General features: G+C 41.2%; 1 pseudogene; it reads right to left on the reverse strand.

Moving 5' to 3' along the window:
• On the reverse strand, nt 1–27,241 carry LOC116631140 (annotated as a pseudogene).

The following is a 27,241-nucleotide window of genomic DNA, read 5'->3' on the forward strand; positions in this document are numbered from 1 at the left end:
CGCTTTATTTTCCTCACACAATGACATGTTGCTGGGGCCTAATGCTCTCACATGACAGTAGAAAACCTCAATTTGTTGTCATCTCTTGAATAATTGAGAATTGTGTGCAAAACCTTTACATAAATTAAAAGGATGAATAAATTTACAGTTGTAAATGCAAACTGTTTTCCAACTCAAGGCAATTAGCAGCCCAGGGTGTTCTGGCAGGGAAACATCAGGTAAGAAAGCAAAGTGGGTCCTAAGGCTCTGACTTTCCCAACCCTGTTACCCTGTTAGACCTGCAAGACAGAAATGACAACTGGTTCAGGACTCTTGCCAGCCTCTAGAGAAATCCTGGAATAGGCAGCTCTTACACATTAATACCCTGCACAAATCAAGAACCTCATGGTCTTGCAGATTCTCCAATCAATGGATTTCTCTTCTATAAACATGTTCTCAACCTCAGCCACGAAGTGACCCCCCCTCCCTCCCACCGAGGTGCTAAGGGTTTAAATCAAAGGTATATACTGGGTATTAAGCATATACCAAGGGAACAGTTAACTTGGATACAAGGTCAAGATCAGCAACAAGTTCTACAATCCAGTGCTGATATCTGATAGAAGCTTCAAGGACAAATTTCTTTTCAAAGGCTTATTCCAGTTTCATGAGGCTAGCATGAGGCATATACATTTACCAGGGCAAATTTATAGTCGGGAATTCACTCATGCAGCAAATGCTACACATCTGCTCGCAGTCCATGTAGAAGCATTTGCCGTGGACAATGGAGGGGCCCGACTCATCACACTCCTGCTTGCTGATCCACATCTGCTGGAAGGTGGACAGCGAGGCCGGGATGGAGCCCCCAATCCACACCAACTACTTGAGTTCAGGAGGAGCGATGATCTTGATCGTCATCGTGCTGGGTGCCAGAGCTATGATCTTCTGCATCCTGTCGCCGATGCCGGGGTACATGGTGGTCCCGCCACACTGCACCGTGTGAGCGTAGAGGTCCTTCCGGATGTCGACATCACACTTCATGATGGAATTGAAGGTGGTCTCACTGATGCAACAGGGCTCCATACCCAGGAAGGAAGGCTGGAAGAGCGCCTCCGGGCAGCGCTGCGGATGGTGATCACCGGCCCCTCGGGCAGCTCGTAACTCTTCTCCAGGACCGAGGAGGACGTGGCCGTGGCGATCTCCTGCTCGAAGTCCAGGGTGACCAAGCAGAGCTTCTCCTTGATGTCACGCACTATTTCCCGCTCGGCAGTGGCAGGGAAGCTGTAGCCACGCTCCGAGAGGATCTCCATGAGCTAGTCCATCAGGTCCTGGCCAACCAGGTCCAGATGCAGGATGGCGTGGGGGCAGGGCGTACCACTCGTAGATGGGCACAGCGTGGGCGACCCCGTCCCCAGAGTCCATGACAATAGCAGTGGTGCAGCCACGGCATACAGGGACAGCACAGCCTGGATGGCCACGTACATGCCTGGGGTGCTGAAGGTCTCGAACATGATCTGAGTCATCTTTTCACCGTTGGCCTTGGGGTTTGGGGGGCCTCCGTCAGTAGTATGGGGTGCTCCTTGGGGGCCACGTGCAGCATGCTATAGAAGGTGTGGTGCCAGATCTTCTCCATGTAGTCCCAGTTGGTGACAATGCCGTGCTCAATGGGCTACTAGGATCAGGATGCCCCGCTTGCTCTGGGCCTCGTCACCCACATAGGAGTCCTTCTGGCCCATACCCACCATCACGCCCTGGTATCGGGGTCGCCCGACAATGGACGGGAACACGGCTGCGGGGGTCATCATCCCCAGCAAAGCCCGCCTTGCACATGCAGGAGCCATGGTCGATGACGAGTGCGGTGATCTCCTCTTCCATTGCGGTGGATGGAGGTGGATGCGGAGGATGCGCGGCGGTGGAACGCGTAGAGCTCGCCGGCTGCCGCCAGTGAGACCGCTCTATTCTCTTTTTTGACAAGAGAATAAATGACCTTTACTAAAAATCCCCTCAGTTTTCTCCTTGGTGCTCTGAAAGCAGTCTTTGTAGAAGCTTTGTGGTTTTATTACTTCTTTAAGCCTTCGTGCAGGATGCATCATTTCCTATAGATTTTGCTTAGACACTTTGCTCAAAGATTGTGTTACTGCATTGAATAGAATATAACATCTACAGATCCCTCAGGGTCTAAGGCACTTGAAGTTCCTGTGTTGTAATAAGATTGCCTTTTTTGCTTCTTGTAGTCCTAGGAGTTAAGCTTTATTACAAGTGAAAATATTCTGCTCTTCTCAGGTCAAAGGGATATAGTCTTAATATCCATACTCTGAAATTTAGTGCCGTAGAAAAAACTGTCTTCCCACTTCTGAAAACAAGCTCAAGATTTCCATAGATATCACGCACCAAAAGTTAGGTAAGAAAATCGTTTCTTTTTTTCTGTTGTGAAAAGACATATGATATTGATTTTCTGGTTATTAGAGTTAATATAATGTTTATCTCTGTGCATGAATAAACACATGAGCAGTTACACAAAGCAATAGTGTAAGTCAACACATAAGGCACACTGTTGTAAAATCAATTCTTGATGACTTTTTTAAAAAGAAGATGTTTTCATTTAAAATGGATTACTTTGAAAGACAATAAACAAAAGCCAAACTCACTTGTAGTTACCAGAATATTAGAATCACAAAAAAGAGTCCAGGCTGCATTATACAATTTTTAATGGCATTCCTGACTGAACTTACCCCTACTATGTCCCAGCATAAAAATGCAGAATGTACTTATTTAGAATTGAGTAGTACTCATTGGAAAATAAGTTTCTGGCAAAAGCACAAACTATGTGTGGTTCCCATAGAATTAAACAAAAATAGATCTTGTTCAAAATAACAATAAGAATCCCATGGGACTGACTAATAAAAGATGGCTGGCACAATTTGAATTCCATTGCAAGGGCTACAGAGAACTTTAAAAATTGGTAACACAGTGGAATCATTTATCATTCTTTATAACTCTGGCTGCCATCTTGGAACACTCCTGGGGACCATGCCTTCAATAAGAGCTCAGGCTGCTGACACACTGGGGAAAACAGAGGCTGCATCTTCTGTATTTGGGGTTTCAGCAGACCTGCAGTGGGCCATCCAGGCACCACAGTTGTAGGCATCGTGCCGATCCCAGCAGGATCATACCTTCGATGCAACTTCTTGTTTAATTTGTGCTAAAGTTTCTAAAATGTCATTCCACAGATCAGTTGCTTTTCTTGTTATCAGATTCTAAAATAATATAATCAGAATATACTGTTCTTTAAGGTTTTTCAGATAAGGATGAAAATTATCAGGACACCTGGGTAGCTGAGTGGTTAAGTGTCTGCCTTCAGCTCAAGTCATGATCTCAGGGTCCTGGGATTGAGCCCCGCGTTAGGCTCTCTGCTCAGCGGGGAGTCTGGCTCTCCTCTCCCTCTGCCCCTCCTCCTTCTCCTCTCTCTCAAATAAATAAAATCTTTTTTTAAAAAAGCATGAAAATTATCATGTCACATACCATGAGATTGCATTCATATGTAGAATTTAAGAAACAAAACAAAGAAAAAAAGAGACAAACCAAAAAACAGACTTTTATTTTTTTAAGATTTATTTATTTATTTATTTATTTGACAGAGAGAGAGAGAGAGAGAGCACAAGCAGGGGGAGTGGAGGCAGAGGAAGACGCAGTCTCCCTGCTGAGCAGAGAGCCCGACGTGGGGCTCGATCCCAGGACCCCAGCATCATTACCTGAGCTGAAGGCAGATGCTTAACTGACTGAGCCACCCAGGAGCCCCAAAAAACAGACTTTTAAATTAGAGAACAAACTGGTGGTTACCAGATGGGAGGTGGGTGGGAGGCTGGTGGAATAGGTGGAGATTGAGTCCATTTATCATGATGATGAGCACTGAGTAATGTATAGAATTGTTGAATCACTATACTGTACACCTGAAACTAATATAACACTGTACATTAATTATAGTGGAGTTTAAAAAATAAAATAAATAAAAATTAAAAAACAAAGAAATTATATCAGATTTTGTTCACTTTGTATACTATAAATGCAGCATAGTCCCAAACCCCTTCCAGTGTCATGTAATTTTTACTGTATTCAATAAAAACAATTGATTTTAAAAAAGAAACAGCTAAATGGCTATTTAATTTTTTTTAAAGTAAACTCTACACCCAACATGGGGCTTGAACTCATGATTCCGAGATTAAGAGTCACATGCTCTACTGACTAAGCCAGCCAGGCACCTCTATAGTTTTTATACCTTTGTAAGAATTTTTATATAATAAACTCAGTAATCAGGAAAGATCCTTCATTTATAATATGTATCTTACAAAATATAGTCATTTAGAATAAAGATTCCTGTGCCTATTTATTTTCTGGGAAGAGTTTTCTAAGAGACGTTAGAAGGAACAGGTCCCAGTGAGGAATGCATGAAATGCAAGCCATTTGTGTGTGTATAAGTGTTAGTTAGCTGGCTTGCCCTTGCCAATGGCTGGATGGGATTATTCCCCACTCCCGAGTCCTTTCAAAAGAAAAGACAAAAATTCCTGCTGTTTGTTGTTACTAGATCAGGTGACCAGGTCCACACAAGCCCCACAGACTAGGGAGGAGTTCTCAACAGGGACCTCACACCTGCTGGTGGGCAGGGCTCCCATCTTCCCACCTCCATGGTCTTTGAATGGCCATGCAGGTAGGACAGAGTCATGGCTGCTATCAGGGAAACTGCCTCTCTAAAAGACTCAAAATTGGGGGCACCTGGGTGGCTCAGTCAGTTAAGCGTCTGCTTCAGCTCAGGTGATGATCCCAGGGTCCTGGGATCGAGCTTTGGGTCAGGCTCCCTGCTCGGCAGGGAGTCTGCTTCTCCGTCTCCCTTTGCCCCTCCCCCCTGCTCATGTGTGTTCTCTCTCTCTCTCTCCTTCTCACTCTTTCTCTCTCTCTCAAATAAATAAATAAAATCTTAAAAAAAAAAGACTCAAAATTATTTGGACGTCACTGTAATATGTTTGTAGAATGACATTGTTATCAAGGAGCATGGTGGCAGAGCAGAAAGAATATGGATTCTAACCTCAAAATCTTGGTTCTAGCTTTCCAGCCGTGTCATCTTGCACACATCATTTTACCTAAGCCTCAGTTTCTGCTTCTCTATAACGAGGATAATAATTGTTTCATAGATTTTTTTTTTGGAGGGGAGTAAATATGATATCATTTTTTTAGTGTGTCTTGAATGTAAAAGGCTCTTTAGCAATTATTAGCTATTATTATTGTTCTTGTTGTGACTGTTGGCTATAATTTCCTTCTTTAATTGGTACACTTAAAATTTATACTCCCTCCTTGCCAATCCAATATTTTTATTCTTAAGTCTCTCACGGTGCTGGAATGTTGGTTAAACAACTGTCTCCCCCACCAGGTTGGAAGGGCCTTGGGGGCAGAGATCTGGTCAACTTCATCTTTGTACCCCTCCCTCTAGCCTCGCATTCCCAACCTGAGTTGTTTTCTGAACATGGCTGAATGTACCAGAGCCTACTTAATTAAGCCTACTTGAACCTTTTCCATTTGAAATTACTAAAAAATATGCCAGTGTTTCGGAAAGCCTAAATTCACCTCCAGAAATGCTTATGAAATGTATTTCAACACACGCAATCAATGCCAAGACATAATGGCAATGTCGAAGCACATAGCAACCTCTTACTGCTGCTTACAGCTATTCATCAGGAAATGGCTGGGTGCATCCATGCATCTGTTCTCATTTGAAGCTTCCCCCATGAAATCTGTGATGCGCAAGTATCACCAGCCTCATTATGTAGGTGAAGAAGGTGAGACAAGTAAGATTAGTAAATGCCTTCATGAAAGTCTGTTATTTAATCATTGGTGACACTGGCGCAGAACTAACATGTCCTATACTTCACCCCCTTTGAAATAGAACATTTATGTCTCGGGATTAAGCACTGGTGTACATATGGGGCCTAAGCCGAGAGGTGAATACATAGCTGCTACTATTATTACTATTGCCAATGTAATTTCCTTCCCTGGTTGGAATTTGTTGTTTCCTCTTTCTGTTCCCGACACTCTGTTGGTACCTCTCTAATGGCATGTGGTAGACCATATTCTGTCAAAAATAATGTGACTTTTAATTTTTCAACCTGAAGTACCCAAAGTGTCCTTTACAGAGTGCGGCTGATATTGTCACAAAGATTAGGGGTCCTTGATGGGTAAACTTTTCAGGGAAACAGAGGAAAAGCTGTGCATACTGCTCCATGGTTTGGGGAGGGCTCCCTGTGACATTAATCCACAAGCTTTAACAAGGAGGCAAAGTAAGACAATAAGTCCATGACGTACAAGGAGGGAACGTTACTGATTAAGAGACTTGTGTTTCCTGGGTAAAAGGAAGAAGGGCGGTTTCATACCTAATGTTGCTTTGGTATTTCTTACCATAATTGATTGCAACTGTGTAATAAAAATTTCCCCTTGCTTTCTTTATAAAAATCATCCTGAGAAAAGACAGTGACCCTTCTCAGCGTCTGGCTCCTATTTTGGGTACGATGTCTCCACCCTCACCAAAATGGGCTTCAGCTTGGAAACTTGTATAACTGTTGTAAAGTCACGTTAGGCCCAACTCTTGAGGCAGTGCCAGGCAGGACAGGAGGAAATGCCTCCTCCACTCAGCCATTTTCCCTGACACACACAAGCACAAGTAGATTTCTGAAGGGCTGTAAGGGGACCATCCACCATGTTAGTGGGAACCCATTGGGGCTGGCCTTGCTAAAGGCAGAGAGACAACTAGGTAGGGTAGATGACGTTCTCCCTGCCATCCCAAATTCCTTCCCACTGGGCTAGCTGATGCCTGAAATTCTATGAACAGAGTTTCATCCCTTAGTTTCCTAATGAGGATACTTCTGAGAAAGAAAACAACATCAAACCTTGGTTTATTTTCTCTTTTCTGACTCTTTGGAGAAAGGAGTTGATCAAATTTTTTCTTGAAAGCAGTGTAATAGAGAATAAGGCTACTGGGTAAGGGGGTAAGGAGAAAACAGAAGAGGGAAAAATCTCTAGCCAGCTTCTCTCGGGCCATGTGGAAATGCTAGGTCCCTTCGTCCTGGGAACATCCTCACCATTAAGGGAAGAGTAAAGAATCCTAGAACCAGTCCTTTAAAGGAATTAGGGTGTTAGCTAGACTTGGAGATGAAATGTCATTTTCTGCAAGTCCTCCACAACTAAGTTGTCTTTTGCTCAGGTTCTGATATAATGACTCATATCCTAGAGGCTTTGGAAAGATATCCCTATGAGATAGTCTAAATTCTGAGTGTGGTCATTGTATCTAAAACAGGAGTGCAACCCCTTTTGCTAGAAACACCGCAAAACAGAAGCCATTCATCTTCCATAGCCCTGCTCAACTGTTCTTAAGAAACTGTGCGCTGATAAAGTCTTCAGCACTGCTATTTTTCTCTTTCCTGGTCTATCAAGGGTTTCAAGGTCCAAGATCTCCGGCGGCCTTGTTTCCTTCTGTCTTTATCAGGGCAACTGCAGCCCAGCTATGGTGGTGGTAACTCTGATAGCCCTCCCTATCTTTGCCCCTCTTTCTCTAATTCTGAACTTGAATGTGGTCACCCCTTTCCTTTCAGAGATACCTACGGGAACACGATAGCTCAGGGTATTACTTTGCCATAATGCAAAACCACGTTGTAAGCACTGCAGTAATTTCAAAGTATTTGAAATTATCACTCAGACATGTGAGAAAGTTCACAAAAATGAAGGTGATACATACTTGCTTTAAAAAATAATCTGTTAACAATATATACTATATATGCATATATATATCACATATAAAATAATATGTACTATACTGTATACTTGAAAGTTGCTGGAGAGTAGATCTTAAACATTCTCACCACACATACACACACAAAAATGGTCAGGTGGGTGGGGGGAATGGATGAAGGTGATCAATAGGCACAAAGTTCCAGTTGTAAGATGAGTAAGTACAGAGCAGGTAATGTTCAGCATGATGACTATAGTTAACACTGTTGTATGCTATATTTGAAAGTCGCTAAGAGAGTAGATCCTAAAAGTTCTCATCACAAGGAAAAAAAAATGTTTTTGTAACTAAATGAAGAGATGAATGTTAACTAAACTTATTGTGGTGATCATTTCACAATATATGTATGTTGAGTCATTATGTTGTATACCTTAAACTTATACAGTCCTGTACATCAATTATATCTCAATAAAACTGGAGGGAAATAAAGGTAACATGTGAGATGATGGAGATGTTAACCAACTTTCCTATGGTAATCATCTTGCAATTCATATGTATATCAAATCATCATGTCACACACCTTAAACATATAATGGTATATGTCAATTATATCTCAATAAAGCTAGAAAAAATCCCTGGCTATTTATATATTGTCGGGAGCACAAACAATAATAATAATAATCCACTTTATGCTTGGACAGTGGCCTATGTGAGATGTTCTTTGGCTAAAATATTTTTCTTATCTTGCTCAATACTTGTATATAAGCTAAGTTGACATGGTTCACAGGAAGCTGGAGCTTCCTTCTAGGCTCAGCGATGAGCCTAGAACAGACCTCCATTTTCCATGGAACCAAACATTTGTGTGGCTCCTATGTAGCTTAGTAGCTTCCTATTGACACAGGAAACATGGCAGCTGAAGAAGCCTGTGTACCCCCAGGGCCAGTTCCTGAGAGCTCCTTCTTTCAAGTTCCTCCACATTGACTCCTATTTTTTTTTAAATTTTTATTTAAATTCCAGTTAGTTAAAATACAGTGCAATATTGGTTTCAGGAGTAGAATTCAGTGATTCGTCACTTATGTACAATACCCAGTGCTCATCACATCCCCCATCTAGCCCATCTCCCACCCAACTCCCCCCTTCAGCCCTTACTTTGTTCTCAGATGTTAAGAGTCTCAGGGGGCGCCTGGGTGGCTTAGTTGGTTAAGCGTCTGCCTTGTGCTCATGTCCTGATCCCAGGGTCCTGGGATTGAGTCCCACATTGGGCTTCTTGCTCAGTGGGGAGCCTGATGCTTCCCCTGCTTGTGCTCTCTCTCTCTCTCTGACAAATAAAATCTTAAAAAGAAAATTTCACATATGAGTGAAATCATATGGTATTTGTCTTTTCTCTCCACCTTGATTCCTATTGAACCCTCTCCCTCAGTCACTTAGTTTATCCTACCCTGGCTCTCTAGAAATAAAGTCACTTCAGTTTATGACCCGGCTATCTCTAGAAATTCTCAGTGTTTTGTAGACATTTTCCTCTTCAGCCTGCAACACCAAGAATAGACCCACGAGAAACAGTTCCATTATTGCAGCAGAGCAAATTTGGGGTGTACAGTCTGAAATATTTGCATACGGCAAGCTGATAACGAAGCAGTCACAAGGAATCAAAGCCTAATCCATTAAAATATGACTGCCTCATTCCTTTAGAACCCCAGATTTTTTGGGTGTGCCGTTGTGGTGGAAGTATGCAGAAATGTTTCTTAGTAAATAGAAAAAAGTAATTTAACCTTTCCGAGAAAACTCAGCAAGCATGAGATTGTCACAATTAGAAGCAGTTGTCTTTTCCAAATTTAGGTGACCTTTTTTAAGTGGAGCAATTGAAGTCTAATTAAACACAAAGAAGTTAAGGTTTCATTCAAGAACCAATATCTAAATTCCAAAATTATTTCAGTGCCAAGGCTTACTTTAAAAACTGAAAAAAATAACTAATAGAGGATTTTTTAAACACTGGACATGCACACTTAAGTATTTAATATTGTCACAATGAGTATATTCCATGATTTTTTCAGCTACTTTCAGATGTCAAAGAAGTAGAAAAGACTTGAAAAGTGAAGTCATTGACAATGAGGGCTGCAATCAGTTTTGGCAGAACAGTGACCAGATTGTTTAGGGAAATAAAAGTATTCAGTACCAGACTGTCCCTTTCATCTGTGACTTAAGGGAGGGTTAGGGGATCAACAATTGGCTTTTTAGCCAATTCCCTTCAGGAGCTCCACGGAGAGTATTAGCGTAACAAGAAGATCTAGGAAGGATCCAGCATGTTCTTTTCCCTGACCTGCTAGAAGAAAAGCCAAGAACCCCCTCAGGCCTGGTGTGTCCCTATTCACCGTAGTTCCTCACCCTAGGACAGTTTACTAGGCTTACGGTTTACTCGCTTAAGAATAATAATAACAATTCTTGCACCTAATGTGTTTTCAAAACACTTTCTTATCCTTTCTCACTTTGTCCTCACCCAGCCGTTATCTCCATTTGCCAAATGCTGACCCAACTCATGCTCTCTGAAATCCAGGCTGCAACCACTCCTCAACCACCATGAGATGCTACGTTGAGATACAATCCATATTGGCGGCAGATCGGAGGAAAACGTCTGTGCCCCACCCCATGCCTGGCCCTCAAAGTGACCGCCAGACTAGAGTGTGGTTCTCTCCGGGGGTGGACAATCCACTTGACCTCTGGGGTGGGGATAAAGGACAGAGGGTTCTGTGCCATCCTGCCCCCAGGTCCCACCTTCCCAAGCTGCGTCGCTGCTTCAGATGAAACAGAATGTGCCCTGTTGTAAACTGGCCTTGTGAGTTATCCCCATGTTTCAGCTGCACAGAGTGCATGCAATCAAGCTCACTGCAGAGTATGTATATTACAAGCATTCTAGCTCATATCTGATCGGTTGCAGCGCACAGAACCCATTATGAGGTCTGGCATGAGAAACTCACATTCTGCCTTTTAAAAGGTCCAATAGGGATTAGTTCCACCCTTGACCTAAGCTAAAACGAGACACATGAGTACATTTTATATCAAAGAATGCCAAGATAACTGTGCAATGGGTTTCAGAGAAATATATCTCCACTTTGAAAGTGAGCCAGAATTACCCCCTGGAAAAAAAAAAAAAAAAAAAAAGTGCTTCTTTACCAAAGCCACATAAGAAACTTTAAAACTTTCTTTAGAAAACTCCTAGTTTTTGGTTGCAGTGGTGAAATGTGAAACCCACATATCTATTGGAAATATCTATTGCTTTAGTAACCACCTTACTTTGGATAGTTACATGTCTCCCAAATGCCCCAGAGAAAGCATTTTCCTGTTTTATGAACAGGTGTAGATTTCTGCCTGCCACTATAGTAGTTTTCATGTTATAATTTCAGAATACTTTGAAATACTATTATTATCACCATATGTTTACAAAAAGGAAACTGTAGCAAAAAAGATAGACCAGCACTTATAGTCAGTGATTCTCAAAGTGTAGGCAGAGGATCACTGTGAGCCCAGAGATCTTTCGGAGGGTTATGTCAGGTCCTTCCTTTTCCAACCACAAATCTGGGTGAGGCAGGGTTTTCTTCATCTATGTACTTCAACAAAAACGACACGTGGCAATTGGTGTCAATGCAGAAGCAGATTGTTGAATCCAACTACCTTTTGTTAGGCCAGACATCAAAGAGATTGGCAAAATGTAAAACAATGCCATTCTTCCCGCTGAATGTGTTTTTGCTTTGCAAAATACTGTTATCTGTCATAAAATATGTATTTATGTGAATATGTTATAGGTTTCTATTGTCACTTTAAAATGAAATATTAAGTATTTTTTAAATTTCTCATTTTTAATTTCTAATATGGCAAACAGCAATAGACATAACTCACATAACCAAAAGCTCTTTGGGGTCCTCAATGAATTTTTAAAGGAATCTTGATACTAAAAAGTTTGAGATTTGGGTGAAAGAATAAAAAAGCAAGTCAAATCATATTATCAAAAGAGAATAATAAGGTTGAATTTAAAATTAAAATGAAGATCACTGTTGTAGTTCACCGTTGTAGAATTAAAAAAGAAAAAGGATATTTTCAATAAAATTAAGAAAGAAAATAATGCTTTAGGCAAAAGATCCATATGCAAGGACCAAAGAATATGGGAAAACAAAACTCAGACAAGGGCCCTGTCCTCCTGAGACTTTCACAGCAATTTGTTTTTGAAGGAGACTTTGGGTGTATTTGCACTATGGACTAATAGCAAAATGGAAAGGAAGAGAGTGTTGTTAGCAATGGAAGTATTATGGGTGGATCAAAACATAGGTCTCAATCTGTCAGCTAAATTAACATGAGATCTCAGGTTGATACATGAATCGATTTTAATTCAAGACAAGTCAGGATACAACCTAAATGTTTACTAACTGTGAATTGGTTAGAGTGATATATCCTTATCGTGCATATTCAGCCAATTATGTTCTGAAAAGAACATTTAATAACTTGGAAAAATGTTCACAAATATAAAGAGCAGGTTACAAAACAATATTTGGAAAAATATAAGTATGAAGAGGGGCGCCTAGGTAGCTCAGTCGGTTGTGTCCCACTCTTGGTTTCAGCTCAGGTCATGATCTCCTGGGTCATGAGATGGAGCCCCACATGGGGCTCCCAGAGAGTCTGCTTGAAGATTCTTTCCCTCTGTCCCTCCCCCATTCTCTCTCACTCTCTCAAATAAATAAGTTTATAAATAAATAAGTTTATTTATTTGAGAGCAAGAGAGGGAGCATGAGCAGGGGGAGGGGCAGAGGGAGAGGGAGAAGCAGGCTCCCCACTGAGCAGGGAGCCCGATGAGGGGTTGATCCCAGGACCCCGAGATCATGACACGAGCAGAAGTCAGATGCTTAACTGACTGAACCACCCAGGCGCTCCAATAAATAAATCTTAGAGAGAGAGAGAGAGACAGGAAGGCTACATACCAAAATGTTAATATTGGTTATCTCTGAATGAGTGATTATTATTACATTTTTTGTATTTTATTATATATTTAAAATTTCCCCCAAATAATAATAACAAAACTAATAATCCGACAACAAATTTGTTTTTGTAGAGCTAATAACATTCTTCTTGTCTTCATGCAGTGGGCTAGCTAGAGCCATCTCTCCCCAGACAAGCCACACCCACTGACTCCTCCCTGGTTTTAATAAATAGCCCTGGGAAGTCAGTCCCTTCCTTCTCCTTACAAGGGCCACAGGAGCGCTCCGTTCTGCTTTTGAATTCAGCAGCTCCAGCATGTGCTAATTGATTTTATTCTGCGAATTTAGAATTAGGTAGTTGGGAGCCAAGTGAACTCTCCCTGAAATAATGAATGCAAATTAATGTGAAAGTATATCCCCAGGATTTCCTGTAAGAATCTTTTATTACAGTGACAGTGAGGAGTTTTTACAAGTACTTATCATAAATAATGTATCGCCTCTGGTGGCAGGCTAGATCCCTTTCGTGACTGTTACTATGGGAACATCAGTGTCCACATACAGTTTCATTCTATTCCCAGAAGCTGAAATGAAAGTCGGCATTATCTTAATGTTACAGATGTGAGAAGTTAGGCATTCAAAAGCTAAGTAGCTGGCCGGGATCCAACAACAAATCAGAGGAAGAAGAGCTGGAAGGAGTCTGTGGACACCCAACCCAGGACCCTTGTGGCTCGAGCTGGGAGCCTTCACGTCATGTGCACGGTGAGCTTGGTTTCCATGGACTCTCCTGTGCTAGGGTGACTCCAGGAGAGCCTATCGCAAGCCCAGGGTGGGCACCAACAGTCTTGTTACCTGGGGGCAGTTTATAGGAGGAAGAAGAGGGTGCCACTCCAAGGCTCCGAATTACCCGTAGGGGTGAAAGTCAACAGACAAAGGCTAAGCGTGACCCTTACTTTGCCCAAGTAGGAGAAGCCAGGGCAAGCAGGAAGCAAAGGGAATGTATGTGTGCATGAAAAAGAAAGTGCTAAGAAGCATTTAGACAAGTCAAAGGAAGGCAGTTTCATTTTAAATAAATGTGACAGAGAAGAAATGCAGGGCTTATTTAGATGGAAAGGTTAAGAGGTTTTTTAAATTGTCACAGGGCTGGAGTGACAACAGAGTAACTTTTCTCCTGCCATCCCCATTGTCACAGGGGAATGATGACCCTTCCTCAGCTTATCTTCTAATCCTCTGTTTTGGGTACAAGGAAAAAAAAATATTGAAAACCCCCAGAAAAGCTACATGGGGAAGGTCCTCATTTTATGTGGGAGTGATAGTCTAGGAAAACAAAGTTACAGTCATGTGACTTAACAAAAGTGAATTACTATCTTGCAAAATTGATATAAAAATCTACCTTCTCACTACCCATCACTTTTCATCGTTTAATACTGTTTAACAATCATAATAAATAATACTTAATAATGCTTTACATAAATAACAAATTATTAATAAAAAAGACTCTAATATGTACACCATGAAACTTTTTACTCTGGTCTTGAAAGAATTAGAGGTCACTCGAAACCCGGGGTCAGCAAATACTTTCTTTAAAGGGCCAGATGGTAAATATTTTAGGCTTTGCAGGTTATATGGGATCTCTTTAAAAATGTAAAACTCATTCTTAGCTCGGAGGTACAAAAACATAATTTGCTGTCCCTACCCTAAGCTATGGCAGCAAACATAAGGGCCATAAAGGGCAGGAGGGCAGAGCGGACAGGCCATCCAGCCATCCACATCCACCTCCGGCATTTCCACAGACTTAGTCTATCCTGTTCCTATTGTAGCCCCAGCCCCTCAAACGGTGCCTAGTGGCCATTAGGCCTAAATATGTGGTTGCTGATTCAGTAAATGATGGCTGGGCTCTGACGGCTGGAGAGAAGTTGCCACTTGTTGAAAGTCTCCCATTTGGTATTGATTCCTTTCTACTAGGAATCTTAGTGTTGAGAGTCCACAGTAATAAGCCTTTGCTCTCTCCTGGCCCACAGGAGTATTATCAATAATGAAATGACTAAATATTATAACTTAGAGCACAATATGTCCTACATGTATGAGCATCTCAGTGGAAAAATAGTATTGAAAGGGAGTTATGTAACAGAGGCCTCTTTTATGTGCAAATCATCCTGGATGGAGGAACACAGGTATTTCCTGATGGAGTGGAAGGAAACTAACAGTTCCTGAGCCAAATTTATGCTAATGTGTTTAACACATTATTTCATATAATCCACATACGTCATTGCAAGGTAGAGGATATTACATTTTACGGGTAGAGAACTGAGCTCAGGGAGGTTGAATAACTTGTTCAAGCTCCAAAAATAAATATGTAACAAACTGGGATTCAAACCCAAGCCTGCCTGGTCCCAGTCTTCACGCTCCTTCTGCTACACCTGACTATGAGAGCGGTAGTATTTCTAGCTCTACCAACAATTTGCCTTGTGACCTTTGAGATGATCACTTCACCTCATTCATTAAACACAAATGTAAATAGCTACCCATCTCTCGGTGAGTCGAAAGAATTCATGAATGTTGCAAAACCAAGCACATAGCACTACCTTGCACTCAATAAATATTTGCTGAGTTTGAATTGTGTTGAACATCTGAATTGGCGGGCACTCAGGAGAAAGGAGAGATAAATGCCTGATTTATCACCCGAGAGGGAGGAGGAAAAAAGTATGAAATGCAATTCAATGATTATGTAGACAGGGGTATAGGTTCAGGCAAAGTAGGGTGCAAGGCAGGATCTAGAGAGTAGAAGAACTTGGGTTTCTAGGAGAACTGACATAAACGTTACGTCAATTTTCAAAGGATTTTTGTTTTTGCTTTTGTTAGCAACAGAGCCTTTCTTCAGAAACCTTATTTTGAAGCCCAGTATAGAAAACAAATACAGAGCTATTCTTAGCCCTGCTCTCTGGTTTCCATGGTGTCCCCCAAGGAACTTTTATAGAAGCCCTCAGGCCAGCTCAGGGCACGGTTTGAAACTTCCTGTTCTTATATCTGCCTCCTTGCTCAACACCCAGTCAAACAGAGTATTTACAATTGATGAAGGCTGGTTGTTCCCTTTATCCTAATAATGGTATAGTGTTCTTGCTCACGGTTGTCATGTTCAGGGGTGGAGGTAGCTGTAGGCCTGGTTTGATTCAGGCTTCCAACTATGGGGTCCGGAATATGTCTCTCTGTTTTTTGATACCGCGTTCTCTGTGAAGACGCCATTCTTAAGCCAGTTGTTTCTACTCAGGACAGAGATGGCCACCAGCAGTTTCGGGCCTCCGTCATCCCTAGTATCTACAATCTCGGGAGAGAATGACTCTTGGTTAATAGCACAAGACCTCTTGAAGATTTGACACCATCAGTCATGTGTTCATCCTGGTGCAATTACTTTGGGTGGAGTCATTCAGAATTATGATTGGCCAGGCCTGGCTCATGCACCCACCCCTAGAGGCAGGAGGAAGGCCAGTGCCACCAGCACGCATGGATCAAGAGGGATGGGAGTGAAGGGTGATGCCCCAAAGTGATACTAAGCAGAGGAAAACATATGCTCTCTCCAGTGATCAGAGACATGATCACAATAGCAAGCAAGCCCAAGATGGGGAGATCTGAAGACCAGGTTGACTGAAGTATTGATATAAGAAAAAGGTAGAAGTAGAATTCGGAGAAAAGGCGAGAGAAGTCTCCTGTTAGTGTGGACCTGCATTTCCATGGGGGAAGAAAGATGTCTTTGGTCCCTGAAGGAAAGGCAAGTCGCTTGTGAAGCCATCCAGAGGACTATTTGTCATCAGGATAAGATGAAAAGTGGTCAACAAGTGTCTGCATAAGGAGGTTGTGTGGGAACTCAGATTATAAAGTCACTGGGGAAGACTTCAAGAGACATTTTTGCAGTGATTCTGTTGCCAAGGGTGAGAGGGTGGAAAAGAGGAAGACTTAAGCCTCAGGAGTTGAGCGATTTCTTATTTATTTTGGACACAATATCTAGAGAGAAAGACTTAGAGTGTTGACTGGACACAAATAGCACCAAGCCAACCAAAGATAAAGACACATCCGTGGTAGTACGGCCCAGCAGTTAGATGCTCGAGTTCTGGAATCAAATAGATCTAGATTTAAATATTGACTCCTCCCCTCAAGGGTGGTATGACCTTGACACGTTACGTTTCTCTCTGGACCAAGGCTTCCTCATCCGGAAAATAAGGATGATAATAGTTTCTAGTTCATGGGCTTTTGTGATTTAGGATTAACAGAGATGGTAACATTTACCGAGAATTTTGTACAGTGACCAGCACATACGTGTACATAAATGTTGGTGTTCACATGATTTAGAAACAAAATGGCTGATAGATACAATGCAGATATTGTATAAATGGTGATATCAAAACATGTAGCCTAAATCAACTGAGTGAAAAGTTACATTGCCTCAGAGGAAAAAAGCTGGAATTAGAAGGGAGAGCGGACCACTGCAAAGAATTAACCAGGATACCTGATTTTTTTACTTGAAATAGATAAGTCATTGCAATATATTTTTTCATGCATGCATTCCGGAACTTTTTGTTACGAGCCATTAAGTGTTGGGCACCATGTGTGCCAGGGATGTGAGGGAGAGGTTACAACTCCCAGCCCTAAAAAGCTCAGTCTAGAAGAGGAGAGAGAGAAGAATATAAATGGTATCAGAACAGCACGGTGAGAACTCCGTAGGTTTGCTCAGAGTGTGTGAAGGGAGCAGGGCAGTGAGCAGCCAATTCCACCGGGCCTTCTCTGGCTCCAGAGGGCTCTCAAATATGATCTGTTTTATACGTTCACACTAGAGATGGAGCTCAGTAATATATCATCTTAGAAGGTCCCATCTAGAAACAAAACAGGCAAATGTTAATAATTGTTGAAGCTGGGTGATAGGGATTCTTTCCAGTGTTCTCCCTACTTTTATGTATCTTTGAAATTTTGCCTTATAGAACTTTTCTCTTTTTTTACTGAAGTATAGTTGATAGACAAGGTTACGTAATTTTAGGTGTAGCACAGAATGCTTCAACAAGTCTCTGCGTTATGTTACACTATGCTGTCCCGCTGTGCTCACCACCAGTGTAGCTCCCTCTGTGGCCATACGACCCTGTTACCATATCATTGACTATATTCCCTGTGCTGTACCTTTCGTCCGTGCGACTTACTCATTTCGTCATCGGAGGCCCGTACCTCCCACTCCGTTCACCCATTTTGCCTATCCCCCCATCTCCGTAGAGCTTTTGGAAAATGGCATGTGAGACCTAATTTCTGAGACCAAAAAAGAGCGGTCAGGCAAAGGAGCACTTGGCCACAGCCATAATCAGGAACTTACAGACTGTTTGACAAAAAGAGGAAAATCGTGCCTCACTTGATATGGATGGAGGAGTAAATGGAACAAAGCAAGGGGCAGGAATCTGGGAGAGACAACTTGTGGCGGTGATAGTAAGGGGAAAGGAATAGAAATGGAAAGACAAATGGGAGCAAAAAGGAAAAACTAATAAACACAGGAACTCTGAATACACACTTACCAAAAAAAAAAAAGGAAGGAAAGAAAAAAAATATGCTGAAAGCAGGTTGGGGTGAAAGCGTTATAGTGAAACTGAATGACAAAGGTTAATGCACAAGTAAAAAATATTGTCAGAGATAGAAAGGGATTAGGATTCTGTTCCAAATGAGGAATCATGAAAAACAGAAGGATGCTCCATGAGGAAAGCAAGCACGGAGGGAAAGCCAGAGCTCCAGATGAGCTTTCCAGCAGGATCGTGATGTAAGGTGCTGCAGTTTAAAGAAAATTTTCAGAGTGAGGTCAGGTGACTTTGGGGAAGATCCATATATATATAAATTCATTCTTTTTTTTTTTAAGATTTTATTTATTTAGTTGACAGAGAGAGACACAGCGAGAGAGGGAACACAAGCAGGGGGAGTGGGAGAGGGAGAAGCAGGCTCCCCGCTGAGCAGGGAGCCGGATGCGGGGCTCGATCCCAGGACCCTGGGATCATGACCTGAGCCGAGGGCAGACGCTTAACGACTGAGCCACCCAGGCGCCCCTATAAATTCATTCTTGATAAGTTAATTAATTCATTCGTTCATTCATTCATTCATTCATTTCAACAAGTAGTTATTAATCTTGTTTTCTGGCAATAAATCTACCTGTCGATCACATTGCCTAGAGCCTAACAATGGAGACAAACGATGAAACAAGCAATTCTAAATTATAATAAACTGTGACCAATGCCAACATGGGTAAATGCACGGGTCAGGCCCTCACGGGGTGCCTTCGTTCCCATGCAGGGTGTTTCCTCAATTCAGGGGCTGGCCCTTGAACATTGTAGGTACCGAAGCGTGATCTGCTTCCATGCCTACATCCGTCTCTTGGGGATGGGCACCCCCTAGCCAAGCTTACAAAGGCATAACCACCAGAAGGCCAATTTACTGACTTAGGGTAAGAAAAATAAATATGAACGATTTGGGTATTTGTATTCTCTGATGAGCACATTCTTTCATGATAGACAGATCAAAGTGGGAGTCAGATTACCAGCCCAAGATGACTCAAAGAGAATGGATCACAGCAAAGGAGGGGTGAGCTGGATGATCTTGATGCCCAGGGCCACCTCCAAGTCATCATCTGCCTCACAGAAGATACTGGTGTTCGTGGGTCAGGACATCATCCCTCCGGCCACTGCTAGAGGAGCTGTCATACTCTATCTCTCTCAATATCCCTTTTATAGGCTCCCCTACTTTTATGTACACATTTGTTCTCCAGACATGGTACAATATAATTATCTAAATGTAATCTTTCTTAGATATAATCACAATCCAGTCTTGCCCCTGCTAAGGTGATACACAGATTACTCAAATTCTATCTGGGCACTCAAAATCTGTTGGGTCCCTTCTGTGTAGGTCTGATTTTAGCAATAATGTTTTAATTATTCCTATCTTCTTGTTCAAAGTGTAATTTAACCTCATTTTGTGCTGCCTGTTTTCCATTTATTAGATCTACTCTCTAGCCAGCTAAGGTTGGGTTTGGCCAATGAATGGGCCATCAGAGATCAGAGGGAAGGAGGAAAATGAGGTAGGGGTATTTGATCCCTCAGCTCTCTCCTTATGGGGTCACTGCAAATAGGCTACTTCTCCAGACCAATGATCACAACTTTGTTGTGAGGGTCCTCTCTGTTTCTGAGTTTTGGTGATAGCTCTCATCCTTTTCCCCTTCTAGCCTTGGGGTGGTAACAGTTCCCTGGCGTTGCTAGTCCCAACATAATTCACTGTGCCTTGTTGGTCTCCCTAAATCCTGCCCCCACCACTGTAACAATCTCTTTATTAAACTTTCCTAATTTTCTCCTTCGGACATGCCATCTCTTTCCTGCTGGGACCCTGATATGGGTTGGTGTTGACTTTAAACCCATATATTACCAATGGGTGGTAAAGGCTGGAGCACAAATATGTAGCCAACTAATCATACAGTGATAGAGACCCAAAGAACTAGGAATTTAATCTTTGGGTCTCTGAAAGAACAAATGTTAGGTATTACTTTCCTGAAAAATAAATGAATGAAGTAAAATAGAATGTTTAGTTTAAAAAGAACCTTAAAGGGTGTAAAGTTTCTAGACAATGCATAAAACTGAGGCAAGTAAGGTTCAGTGGCTCACCCACAATCACAAAGTCCCTTAACTACAGAATTGAGAATAAATTTGGCTTTCTGGTTTCCAGTCCTCTGCTACTCTATTTCCCCTGGGCATATTATTTTGATTCCTTGAAGAAGAAAGCAACACGGGTGTCCTACAGTTTTCTTTTATCAAACAAGAATTCTAAAAAGAGAGGAAGATGGAGGTAGGTGTGGTGATTTTAAAATATGCCCACAATTTCTTTGATAATTCTCCATTCAAGAGGTGGAGCTAGATTCCTCCCCTCTTGAGTGTAGACTGGATTTACTAACTAACAGAATATGGTGGAAGAGATGGTGTATCATTTCCAAGACTAGGTCATAAAAGGAAATGTGACTTCCTCCTTGCTCTCTCCCTTGGACACTTGCTCTGGGTGAAGGCCACTGCCGTATTGTGTAGGCAACTCAAGCAACCCTATGGAGAGGAAGTAAGACTAACCGTCAATAGTCCTTTGAGTGTACCATCTTGGAAGCAGATTCTCCAGCGCCAGCCCAGCCTTCAGATGATTATAGCCCCTAGATAATAGCTTGACTTCAATCCAGAGCCAGAACCACCCCTCTAATCTTTTCTTGAATTCCTAACCTAGAGAAACTATGAAGTAATAAATGTTTGTTGTTTTAAGCTGCTAAGCTTGAAGGTAATTTGTTACACAACAATAGCTGACTAATAAAGAAAGGAAGATGAAGGAAGGCAGAAAAAGAGAAAGAAGGGATAAAGAGTAGTCAGAAAAAAATGCTGCTTGTAAAATATTCTTGCATAGCACAGCCAAAAATTGTTCAGAGAACAACTACATAAAACACAAAACAGAGAGGCTGATGAGTTGGGGAGTTGCCAAATCAACATATTTGGAGCATAGAATGTCATGGTTTCTGTATGGATGAAAAAAAATTTCGTAATTTAAAAACTTATAAAGTGCCACTCTGGTCAGATCATGGTCTATATAAGCCCAATGTTCTATTTACGATGGCGGAACAAGATGTTGTGGAAGAATATGAGTACTCTTTATGGCACTGATCTCTGAAATCACAATAATGTATCCAACTAATGTCAATATATGTATGTACACAGAAAGACCTTTTTTCAATATTTTTTTATCCTCTTTTTATTTTTTTTCTCTAAAACTGCCTCCAAGCTCTGAGAGTTGATACTTCCATCTAAAATTCTTGTGACGGTCTTTGTTGGAAGATCTGGAAGCCTTGAGGCTAAAGGAAACTCTGCTAATTCAATGTTAATATTTGGGGAGGGAATAGCTATCGGAGACTAGTAAGGCCCCATAAAATACCCAAAGTTTCAGTCACTACCCATCTCAACAAAAGATTTAATCTCCTCGAAGATCAGTTGTTTATCTTGTCAATTCTATGGTTTGGGCCTTCACAAAAGACACAAGTTCTTTCTTTTTTTTTTTTTTTTAATCTTTGTTTTTTAGTAATCTCTACACCCAGTGTGGCAGGGTCTATGCTCTTCCGACTGAGCCAGCCAGGCGCCCCTTACACAAGCTCTTGCTACATATAAATGCCTCCCTATGAACCTCTCTTTCTGTGGCTTTATGTTACATCTAATACAGGATGAGTGGTCCTCTAAACTTTCTGCTGAAAGGCCCCTAATTGCTGCTTCTGATATACGGTGGATGTCACTCAACCTCAATGTGGATTATTTCTTTTATAATCCTTGATTCCTTTTCCATTCAGCTTTCATCTTCTCAGACTCAACAATGGACAAACATTAAAGGAAGAAAGCAAAAATAAAGACGTACGAATATCATAAAAAGTAAAGCTGAACACTTGTGGTGAGCATAGCGTAACGCTGAGCTGTCCGATCACTATGTTGTACCCCTGTAACTAATGGAGCAATACGTGTCAACTAGACTTCAATAAAACAAAGGGAAGTTGAATTTTTTTGAACGGTGTCGTATAAAAGCTAATAATTTGCTCCATACAAGCAAGGATGTGTGGTAAGAGAGTAGCAGTGCTTCATGCCTGGAATGAGAAGAGCAGGTGAGTAAAATGCCAAAGCTAGCGTATGTGAGATTGGGGAGCGACATCAGATCATGATCTAGAACGGCAAGTAGAAGGCAGGCAGGCTGGGGCGGGGCATCTATGTGTGACACCAGGCTGGGGCGGGGCATCTATGTGTGACACCAAGGAGGCAGCCCGCAGAGTGGCAGTCAATCAAGGAGAGGAAGAAATCACTGAAATTGAAGAAGACATGAGCAAGCAAGTTTATGAAAGGTGAAGGAGGGTGTTGACTCCGGCAAGTTTCATCAAGAGACATCCTAACCTACGTAATCAGATAAAGGAGAAAATGGTCCAAGGTTTGATAGACAACTGCATAGCTAGCTAGCTAAGTGAGAAAGTAAATAAGTAAGCACATAAATTTGTGTCAGTAAAAAGAAAAGAAGGTGGGGCACCTGGTGGCTCAGATGGTTGAGCGTCTGCCTTCGGCTCAAGTCATGATCCCAGGGCTCTGGGATCGAGCCCCGCATTGGGCTCCCTGCTTGGCGGGGAGACTGCTTCTCCCTCTCCCTCTACTGTTCCCCCTGCTTGTACTCTCTCACTCTCTCTTATCAAATAAATAAATAAAATCTTTAAAAAAAAAAAAGAAAAGAAAAGAGGAAAAGAGGGTACTAGAGTTCACTGCATGCTGTTTGTTATCCCCAGAGAAAGAGAAGTCTGTAATACCTTGCGAGTGACAGCGAGACCCCTAGATGATGACCATCCACGTGGTCCAGCTCCAAAAAGAAAACCTCTCATGATTACGCAAGTCTTCGGGGGGCAAAACAGGACTCTGTCTAATGCTCTGGGGTTGCACAGTGTATTTTCCTAATGGAAGACTGGATTTTAAGTGGCACAAGCAAATGTCTGAGAGCTGGAAAGCATAATAAAGTTCAGGAGGGAAAAGAGAGTTCCTGGAACAGATTGGCTTACCACTGCATTTGCAAATAATTCCCCTACTGTTAAAATCAGCCTTTGGCAAATATATTTGGTCTGATTCTGGAGAAAAGGGAAATAATAAAATCCATGACACCCGTGCTTTGGACTATCTCATTTAGTGAAGCTAGTAAAAGGATAGCAGTAATTGGAGGTACTCAACATTTTTGGATGCAGATGAAAATTTTTTTCATAATCTCACTGCAAAGGCTGGTAGTAGCAAGTGACCGGAATAACAGCTCCAGCCTAAAATTATGCTACAAAAGAAGATGACAGACTTGACTTTCCAGTATGTTCAAATCAATAACAGAGTGACCAAAAAGGGTCTGAATAGTGCCTTTGTCTCAGGAGACAGTCGTCAATACAATGAGGCATAAATCTTTTAAAAATAGAGCCAGCATATGGGTTGCCTTCTAACTGTGTGAAATATATAAAAATGCTAGGAAAATGTGATTAGAATTCCAATACATTATGGATAAAGCTTGAAATAAGGCAAGAATATTCATGCATCCCTCTGCGATATGCATAACAATAGAAACTGAAAATACACTGCATGGTAAAATGCTAATGAAACATTAATAAGCAAAAATTTCTGTGCATAATCAGTGAAAGTAGAGGGTTATTAGAGATGGAAATCTACTATTTAGGGAAAAGTGAAGCTATATAAATAAAGAGGACAGAATTAGAAACGGTACAGGCAATCTGTTTTGTGTATCAAAGGATCAAGAGAAAATAATATATAAAGTATGATCCCAAATTTCTTTTAAAAAATACCAGCTGCTGGCTCTGGATATTGGGAATATGGGAAATTCTAGTTTTTTCTTTAGGCTTTCTTGTTTTCCAAATAATCTCATGTCTTATTATTTAAAATATCATTTTTAAAAATTGTGATGCAGATTTAAGGCCATATATCACTATGAGGATGACAAGAACAGTTGGATTCTGTTTTCATTTTGGTGACAAATACGTAGGTCTAGATTCAGTGTAAACAACTATAGAGTGATTGAGACAGAGAAGAGGAAAACATACGAAAAGAACGAGAAAAGAAGAAATATCTTCATTAGAATTTTAAGAGTGATTCTTTAAAAGGTGAAAGGTGCAAGACAATACTTGGAAGAGATATTAAATAGAAAGAATATTCAACAGAGTTGCTTTCCTATAGAGTTTAAGATTTTAACATGTATGTGCATTGTATAGCATGTTAAATGTTTCTTTTGAGACATCCATGAAATCCTAGAACTCTAGACTTAAAGAGAACCTGAGAGATTATCTAGTATCAATTCCTTCATTTTATAGAAAAAACTGAGACCCAAAAAGGCAAAGTGACCCAAACCTAGTTAGAGAGAGTTTGGGATTTGAACATAGGAATGCAGCATTTGGGGCTCCTTTTATCTGCTTTGACTGTAGTTTATGCTGCCTGTGAGCACTGCACTCTTCCTCTTACCACTTCCAAAAAAGAGTAGGAACATTCATTAGGGTAGGCCATGACATGATAAATGCATATTTTAAAGGGATGTGTTCAACTTTCCAAAACTGGAAAGGATTAGATAACTAACCAGGAACTAAAAGAAAGAGAAATTGCTTCCAGACTGAAATGGAGAGAATGGGGGCTGGGGGCCACGAGGGATGTCAATGAACTCAAATTTAGAAGTAAGAGAGACTAACCAACCCAGTGAGACTGGTCTTGAATCAAGGACAGTAATGGATAAAATGGGGTTAGCACTCTATAGAAAATTGATGGCTGATGAAAACAATGACATTCTAGTTGTTTGGGGTCTCTGTTGGTAGAAAGATGGTTAATCAGAAATAATTTTTTACGAAGAGCCAAAGAGCAAAGTGTTCTGAAAGTCCTAAGTGGAAAACAGAAGGTTAATGGGATTCTTCTGTTCACAGAAATATCACTTAAATACAAAATAAGAAGTAGAAAGAGGGTAGAGCAATTAGGAGATGTGTGACAGAGGACACTGAACACAAGACCCAGTAATAGGTTGGATTTTCAAGGAATTATTTGACATGAAATAGTGCCTCCAAGCCTTAGGAAGAAAATCCTCTCTAAATGAGTAGAAATAAAAATGTACAACAACAACAAAAATGTATGACAAGTTGGGGATATTTAAATTCAGGTTTCTGTTATATTAACAATGAAAAAATCTGAACCGTAAAAATGAACAGAAACTCATCAAGATATAAATGATAATGAAAGAAGAAAAGATCGTCTCTCGATAAATATTACGATTGTGCAGGTTTCAAGTTTCCTCTCTTTTTATATCAGCCAGAAAAAGCGTTTTAAATTAAAAATATTTATGAGGTTTTGTGACTAAAGCATTGGCAGCTGAAAAGTTAAAAAAAAAAGAGAAGAAGAAGAAGAAGAAAAGAAAAGAAAATAGACTGTCAAGTATTTTCTTCCTGACTAGCGCTAACCTGCCTGTCCCACTTCCCAGGAGAATCAGAGCCTCCTGCAATTACATAGTCGAGCTGGCTGAGGAGGACCACACAGGAGCCCTGCTCACTGCCAGAAGGCGGGTTTTCAGGGAGGTGGTCCTAGGGAAGATGGCTCCCTTTTGCCAACTGCTGTCTCTGGGGCTTTGGCTCTGAGCCAGGGATCTGCATCATGTTGTGAGCTGTTCTTGCTGTGGCAGCCCAGCGGCTAACATTCTCCGGCTCTATTCAGTAGCAAAAGATGGCGTGTCTATACCCAATGTACATACCCAGCAGTCAACAGAGGATGCTCACCTCCCAATTAACTAGGTCTCCTCGTCTATACTCTCTCAGACCCTCCTATATTTCTGCATAATTGTTCAATCTTGTTTTCTATCTATCTGTTTAATGTCAGTCTCCGCCCCCCCCCCCCAACTGGAATATAAAGACAGGAACATTTTACTTCTATCCTAATTGTCCCTTTATGTAACTGTAACTCCTCGCCCCGTGTCTGTAGCACAGAAGAGGTGCTACAAATAATGTGGACTTCGTGGATGAATTCCCTCTCAGAGAGCCACCCCCAGCGACTAAAGGAAACGTTCCTTAATCTACGTCAAGCAGGTAACTTTCCATATTTTTTAATCCTGGAAAATGGTTGCATTTCAAATATCTTTCAAGGCTACTTCTTATTCATTTTGCTTAGTGCGACTCTCAGCATTAATATTTTTGATTCATTGGGATGTGCTCCAAAAATAGGAAATCAAATCTAAACACATAAATTGGCTCAGGAAGCAGCATCCTGAACATATTATTATTCTTATTGATGATGAAGTCTCTTGCCAATAGCTTCCCATCCTCCCTGGATTATTGCACGCCAAAAAAGGCATGCTTCACAGAGCTCTTAGTTCTTTAAGTGGCAGCTTCTATTTAAATACATAGATAAGGCTTGTCAGGCTGAGCTGCTCTTAAAGCATGAACTACTATTGTAAAGTCACACTGCAGTAGAAACAATACTTTTGGTAGCTTTCCATGTTCCTTTAATCCTTTCTCATTTTTCAGAAACCTTGTGGATTGAAGGGCCTGGCTTAAAAGAAATTTCAATGGAAAAAAATCAAGTACTAAGCAATGCTAGAGATGACATTATAACATTAACATCAGACGTGCCAGCGTACACGAGCAGCAGATGTATTTGGTATTCTAATGACCGCGTGATCTACTTCGATCTAGTCCCTGAGATATCATGGGGAATACTATATGCTCAAATCTTTGTTCAATACTTACATTTTGTGGAGCTTATATGATTTGTAGCCTTTTCAGACAACCAGCTTATTCTGTTAGATCCATGGTGAACAACGCATTTCCTGAGAAAACAAAATCTTTCATAGTCTTGAAGTACCAAACAGTGCCTGGAAGAAATGATTTAACAAGATTTAACCTTAGGTGCCCTCACTGAGTTACTATGATTCATTTCAGATGTTATCTTAATTTTCCCATCAGCAGGGTAATGTCTTA

The sequence above is a fragment of the Phoca vitulina genome, unplaced genomic scaffold (genome assembly GCF_004348235.1).
Source record: "Phoca vitulina isolate PV1807 unplaced genomic scaffold, GSC_HSeal_1.0 scaffold4, whole genome shotgun sequence".
Classification (NCBI taxonomy): domain Eukaryota; kingdom Metazoa; phylum Chordata; class Mammalia; order Carnivora; family Phocidae; genus Phoca; species Phoca vitulina.